This window comes from Gymnogyps californianus, unplaced genomic scaffold (assembly GCF_018139145.2).
Source record: "Gymnogyps californianus isolate 813 unplaced genomic scaffold, ASM1813914v2 HiC_scaffold_253, whole genome shotgun sequence".
Taxonomy (NCBI): Eukaryota; Metazoa; Chordata; class Aves; order Accipitriformes; family Cathartidae; genus Gymnogyps; species Gymnogyps californianus.
Genome location: NW_026114134.1, coordinates 998 through 7,500, shown reverse-complemented (window position 1 = coordinate 7,500; position 6,503 = coordinate 998).

Here is a 6,503-nt window from a genome sequence, read left to right as displayed (position 1 = left end):
CAAGGAACCCCGCCGAGTGGGGGGGGGCCCGACGGGGCGACACGGCGAGGCACGCGCCCCACCGCCGACACCGTTCACGGCCCCCTCTTCACTCGGGGGAGGCGGACAACACCTCGCATGACGCGGGAAGCACACTGGAGAGGAGACCACCCTGCCTGAACACCGGACACCGCCGTAGCTCCCTATTACGGGGAGCACAGAAGAGCCGGCCCGCCGGGGGCCCTCTCCGACACAACCCAGAAAACCTCATCGATCGGGAAAGGAACGGAGGCCCCACGGCCACGGTCCTGGGACAGCCGACAGCCACGCGCGCCCGTCGCCACCCGGGGGGGGGTGGGCGGCAGGCGCGGGGCCCTGCGTGCGAGCGAGCGAGCGAGCAACGTCTGCGGAGAGGTGCAACGCGACCTGAACGCCGGCAGAGCCGGCCCGCCGTGGGGCCCTCTCCGACACAACCCAGAAAACCTCATCGATCGGGAAAGGAACGGAGGCCCCACGGCCACGGTCCTGGGACAGCCGACAGCCGCGCGCGCCCGTCGCCACCCGGGGGGGGTGGGCGGCAGGCGCGGGGCCCTGCGCGCGAGCGAGCGAGCGAGCAACGTCTGCGGAGAGGTGCAACGCGACCTGAACGCCGGCAGAGCCGGCCCGCCGTGGGGCCCCTCTCCGACACAACCCAGAAAACCTCATCGATCGGGAAAGGAACGGAGGCCCCACGGCCACGGTCCTGGGACAGCCGACAGCCGCGCGCGCCCGTCGCCACCCGGGGGGGGTGGGCGGCAGGCGCGGGGCCCTGCGTGCGAGCGAGCGAGCGAGCAACGTCTGCGGAGAGGTGCAACGCGACCTGAACGCCGGCAGAGCCGGCCCGCCGTGCGGCCTCTCCGAGGCGCCCTGAATGCCTCATCGATCGGAAAGGGAGCGGAGGCCCCACGGCCACGGTCCTGGGACAGCCGACAGCCGCGCGCGCCCGTCGCCACCCGGGGGGGTGGGCGGCAGGCGCGGGGCCCTGCGTGCGAGCGAGCGAGCAACGTCCGCAAGAGGTGCTCCGACGGCCTGAGCACCGGCAGAGCCGGCCCGCCGTGGAGCCTCTCCGACGCACCCGGGGACGCCTCAGCGGGCGCTGCCTGCGGGTCTGGAGCGGTCAAAAGGGGGGGAGCGGGAGGTGCCACCGGCCACCCGCCCCAGACAACGATTCCCTTGAGCGAGGGTCGACGGCACCGGGGGAAAGCCGCGGCAGGCTCCACTCCCCCGGTCGTCCAGCGTTCGAGAGCGCCGGCGACCACCACCGGCCGCCGGTCTTTGCCCGCCCCGCGGGGAACCGCTCACCCGGAGGGGGGAGGGAGAAGGAAAAAAAAAAAAAAAAAAAAAAAAAAAAGAAAAAGAAGGAAAAAAAACCCAAAAAAACCCCCACGAGGCGCCGCACGCACCTCACCCGTGCCATCCCCCGGTATTGGGGGCCGGGGAACGCCACTGAAGTCTCGGCACCCCCGGTCCCTCCGTTCGGCTGCCAGCCCCCGGGACCAGTCGCCGTTTTCTTCCCGCTTCGCGGGCTCCAGCTTAAGGCCGGAGAAAAAGGACGAGGCACCGCCACCTCGCCCATGCCCATGCTCATCCCCGGGCCCTCAGGAGCCGGCGGCAGCCACGGCAGGCTGGACACTCGCGGGCATCTGCGCCCCAGTAGGTACCAGCACTCGCCTTTGCCATCATCGGGCCTTCCGGGGCCGGGGCGCGGGCGGGGGTGGGGGGGGGACGGCCGTGACGAACAGGCGGAAAAAACGGGCCAAACCGCCGGGGGAGACCGCCACGACGACTGCCCAGCGCCCCGCTTCAACGGCCGAGCCGCGGCCGTTGCAACCGCTCGCGAGCGCTTCTGCGGGCGCGAGCCACCGCTCGCGCCTAGAATATGGAACGCTACGTCCCCGCCCCCGGCTCGCTCCAAGAGCGGCGCCTCTGAGCCACCGGGGAGGCGCGCCAGCGACGCCGACGTTGACGCCGACGTAACCGGAGGCAGCGAAAAAGAGCGACCCCTTCGGCAGCTCCGAGGAAGTGCTGGGGACAACAGGTCTACCCCTGAGCCCCGGAAATGCGGCTAAGTCCCGCCGGAGCCGGGTAGACCTGGCCGCCCTTTCCGCCGGACGCTCCGGCAGCGACGTGCCGCCGCCTACCGAGGACCGCCGGGTAGTCGCGGCGGGCGGGCGCCGCCGGCCCCGGAGCCGGGCAGACCTGGGGGCCCCGCCGGAGCCGGGTAGACCTGGGGGCCCCGCCGGAGCCGGGTAGACCTGGGGGCCGCCCCCTTCGCCGGACGCTCCGGCAGCGACATGCCGCCGCCTACCGAGGACCGCCGGGTAGTCGCGGCGGGCGCTGGTGGCCCTGCCGGAGCCGGGTAGACCCGGTGGCCCCGCCGGAGCCGGGTGGACCTGGGGGCCGCCCTCTTCGCCGGACGCTCCGGCAGCGACGTGCCGCCGTCTCCGAGGACCGCCGGGTCGTCGCGGCGGGCGCCGCCGGCCCCGGAGCCGAGTAGACCCGGGGGCCGCTCCGTGTTCCGGGGGGGCCGGGGGGGACACAAATATTTACACACAGGCCCCCCCCCCCCCCCCCCCCCCTTTCCGAGATTTAAGCGAATTTGAGACAAGGGGCACCCTGTGCCCGTTCTCGCGGCCGGGGTGGGAGGTGTGGGTGTGCGTGTGCGTGCGCGTGTGCGTGTGCGTGCGCGCGCAGAGGAGAGTAATATTTTCCCCACCCCGTTTCGGAGATTTAAGTGCTTCTAATTCAAGGGAGTAAGTTTAAACGTACTGTCTCATGCAAGAGTTTTTGTATCTTTATCGGTTTCGATAGACAATATGAATAAAATATTAACAAAAAATAGAAAGACAAATTCTTTTTTTTTGGGGCCCCCTAAAACACGCACACGCACACACACACAGACGCACACGCACACGCACACACAGACACCCAGACACCCCTGCCCCGACCCGGTTGCCGCCGGGCTTCACCGCCACGGCCGGCCCCTCCGCTCCGTCTGGCCCCCCAACACCCCCTCTGGCTGCCGGGGGACCGGGCAGAGGCGGCAGCCCCCCCCGGCGCGAGCCACCGGGCTCCGCGGCGCGACTTCGCCGCCCGCCGGGAGACTTCACGACCGGGCGCCCCTTGCCGGGTCCGGGTCCAGGTCCGGGTCCGGGTCCGGGTCCGGGTCCCGGCCCCGCTGGGCACTCATCGGCTTTTGTTTAGGGTTTTGCGGTGCGAGGGGGTTTTAGGGGGGTGGGGTGGGGGGTGTGTGGTGTGGAGGTGGTTGTTTTGTTTGCTTTTTTGGTCTCCGTTGCCAGCGTTTTATTTTATTTCGACTTTTTCTTTTTTTTTTTTAATAAAACAAACACGTTAAAATATGTATGTGCGGTTCTGCAGACACCGCCCCCCCTCCCCCGACACACGCGCGTTCAGACACCCCCCCCCCACACCCACACACCCCCCCACACCCCCACCCCCCCCGACACAGGCACAGGCACAGGCACAGGGGCACCCCCTGCACCCGGCCACCTGCGCGCACGCGCTCCCCCTCCCTCCCGCCCTCCCTGCGCTGCGGTTCCGGACCCACAGGTCGGCGGGTGCGGTCCCCCCTGACCGCAGACCCTCCGGCGCCCCGGAGCAGCGGGAGGGCGGGTGTGGGGGTCCGCAGCCGCACGCCGCGCGCATGCGCGCGCCCCCCCGCTGCCCGGCAACCTGGCCCCCCGCCCGCGGGGAAGGCGCGGCTTTTCCCGCCACGCCAACGGTCCCGTGCTCAGTGGCGGCGGCGGCAGCGGCGGCAGGGAAAGGAGGCTGGCGCAGAGGCAGGCGAGAGCGGTCGGCGAGCAGACGGGGAGCCTGGCGCAGAGGTAGGCTGGGGAGGGGGGAACGTCGTCTCTTTTCCGAGAAGATTGCTGTTTGGGTCGGTTTGGTTTTCAGCCCGCGGCGGGGGCGGGCAGGAGAGCAGCAGGGCGAGTGAGTGAGTGACTGAGAAAGAAAGGCGGGAGCCGGGGCCCGGGCATGGCAGGGTAGTGACTCGGCAGCCGGGGTTAGAGTCCGCGCGCCGCCGGGACTCCCCTTTCCCGCCTGGGCACGGAGCCGGCAGGGACGCCGCCGGGTCCTAAAGTCCCCCGCCGGGTGACGAACGTGCTGGCGGAAGGCGGGGGGGGGGGGGGGGGGGGCGGCCAGGGCGCGGGCGGCCGGGCTCGCAGCAAACCACGTGGCGCGGGGGGAGGGGAGCGGCGCGGCAGGGGGGGCGGCGGGGGGCGCTGTGGGTGTGCGCACGAGGGTGTGCGAGCGTGCGCTGCGCGCGCGCGTGTGCGTGTACGCGTGAGGCGGGGGGGCGCGGCGGCGGCGGGGGGGGAGGGTTGCGCACACACGCGCGCGCAGGCGCGGCGGCGGGTGGGGGGGGTGGGGGGGGGGCGCGGCGGCAGCCGGGGGGCCGCGTGGGTGCGCGCGTGCCCCCGCGCGCGCCCGGGCGCGAGCGCAGCGGCGTGCGGGGGGCTCGGGCCTGGGGCCTGCGGGGGGGGGGGGCGGTGGTACGTGTGAAAGGACCGTCCCGTCCGGCTGACGGCCCGCGCTTTTCTCCGCTCCGGCCAGGTCTCGAGGAGACGCGGAAGGGGCTTTCCGCCCCCGGCCGAAAGCAGCTTTGCCCGACCACGGCGCCCGGGAGGCCGGCGCCCAGGAGGCCGGACCCCCGCAGAGGCAGCCCGGTGACGACCCGCCGCCGCGCCGCGAGGGAGGGACCCGATCAGGTACCGGCCACGAGCGACGGGCGGGGAGCGCACGAGGAGGGCCGCGCGCCCCGGCTCTGCCGCCCGTCACGGCAGAGCCGGACGATCGGGACGAACCGGCTGTTGCTCGAACGTCGGCGGATCGAGCGGAAGCCCGCCCGCCCGGCAGAGCCGGGGCGCGGGGCCGGCGGGGCCGCCGCCCGCCGGGCGCTACGGTCGCCCGCCCGCCCTCCTTCGGCGGGCCGGCCACGGCGGGGTGGGGCGGGCGCGGGGTCGGGGCCGGGGGCCGCCACCTCTGCCCCGGCGCGGAGGGGCGTGGGGGGAGGGCGGGCTTAGGGCGAGCATTAGCCGATCGCTCTCCGCTCATTGGGGGTCGAGTTAACGTACACCCACCCGCGCCCCGCGAGCGTAAAGAGCAGCGTGTCGCAAAACACGAACCGAGAGGCGAACGTCAGTCCTCGGTAAGGAACGAGAATGCTCGGCGCTCCACTGAGACGGCAGGGTTGGCGACGCAGGGAGCCTAAGCGGCTGACTAGAAACGATCGAGCGATGCCTGCCTTTTTCGGCCCCTTCCTTTCTCGGGCGCCGATCGAGAAGGAAGAACTCAAACGGCGTCGATCGACGGGACCGCTTAACGCAGAGGAACCTCGATTGTTCGTAACGAAGGATCGGTGTATCGATTCCCCCCCCCCCCCAAGGTGTTTATCGTCCACCCGTCAATTTAGAGTGCGGGCCTGGACGGTGAACGGCAACGAGACCGACCGCCAGGACAGGCGGCGTTCGTAAGTATGAAACGGGAACCGGCGACGAAGGCGTTAAGACCGGGCCACGAGCCGCGCGTTCTCGTTCGTTCACGACCCGTTCCTCCTTCGTTTGTTCCTTCTCAGGCTCCGAGCGGACGCACGGACGAGGGCGACGGCATGAACGAGAAGACGGCGTAGGACCGGAGAGCGACGGACGGACGGACGGACGGACGGACGAACAAGGACGGAGGTCACGAGCAAGAAGCGTTCTTCCCTAGGGATTACTGCGTTGGATGCGTGACGACGAACTCCGTATTCGTTTCGAGGCCGTTTCGGACTCGCGCGCCCACCGTGCAGAGGAGGCGGCGCCCCGACGGCCGCTAAACGCTGCGGAAACGAGAGAGAATCTTGACACCCGTTCCCGAGCAACGAAGGAACGGTGGCGTCAAGCGACGGCGGGTAAACGCTCGACCTCGTTTGTTTGCGCCGAGAGGTCCTCGAAAGGAAGAACTCCAAGGTAAGCTGGGCGAGCGTTCTCCGCGAACGACCGAGCGAGCGAGCGAGCGAGCGAGGGCAACGGCTTCTTCTTCGAAGGACCGCGTGACTTGTAGACCGGCGGGAAGAAACGAGAAACGAAGCGGCTGCGGCCGCTCTCGAGTCAGGATTGAGGAAGAGATGAATTAAACCGCTCTTTCTGACACCCCTCTCCCATTCCTATGCCATTCTTTACTGCAGGCCGACAGAAGAAGGAAGAAAAAGAAAATTCTCCTGTCCGAGTGCGGGCAGGGAGGCCGGGCCTACCCCGGGGGTCCGGGCGCGGGCAGGGAGGCCAGGCCTACCCCGGGGTCCGGGCGCGGGCAGGGAGGCCAGGCCTACCCCGGGGTCCGGGCGCGGGCAGGGAGGCCAGGTCTACCCCGGGGCAGGGAGGCCAGGCCTACCCCGGCGTCCGAGTGCGGGCAGGGAGGCCAGGTCTACCCCGGGGCAGGGAGGCCAGGCCTACGCGGCGTCCGAGTGCGGGCAGGGAGGCCAGGTC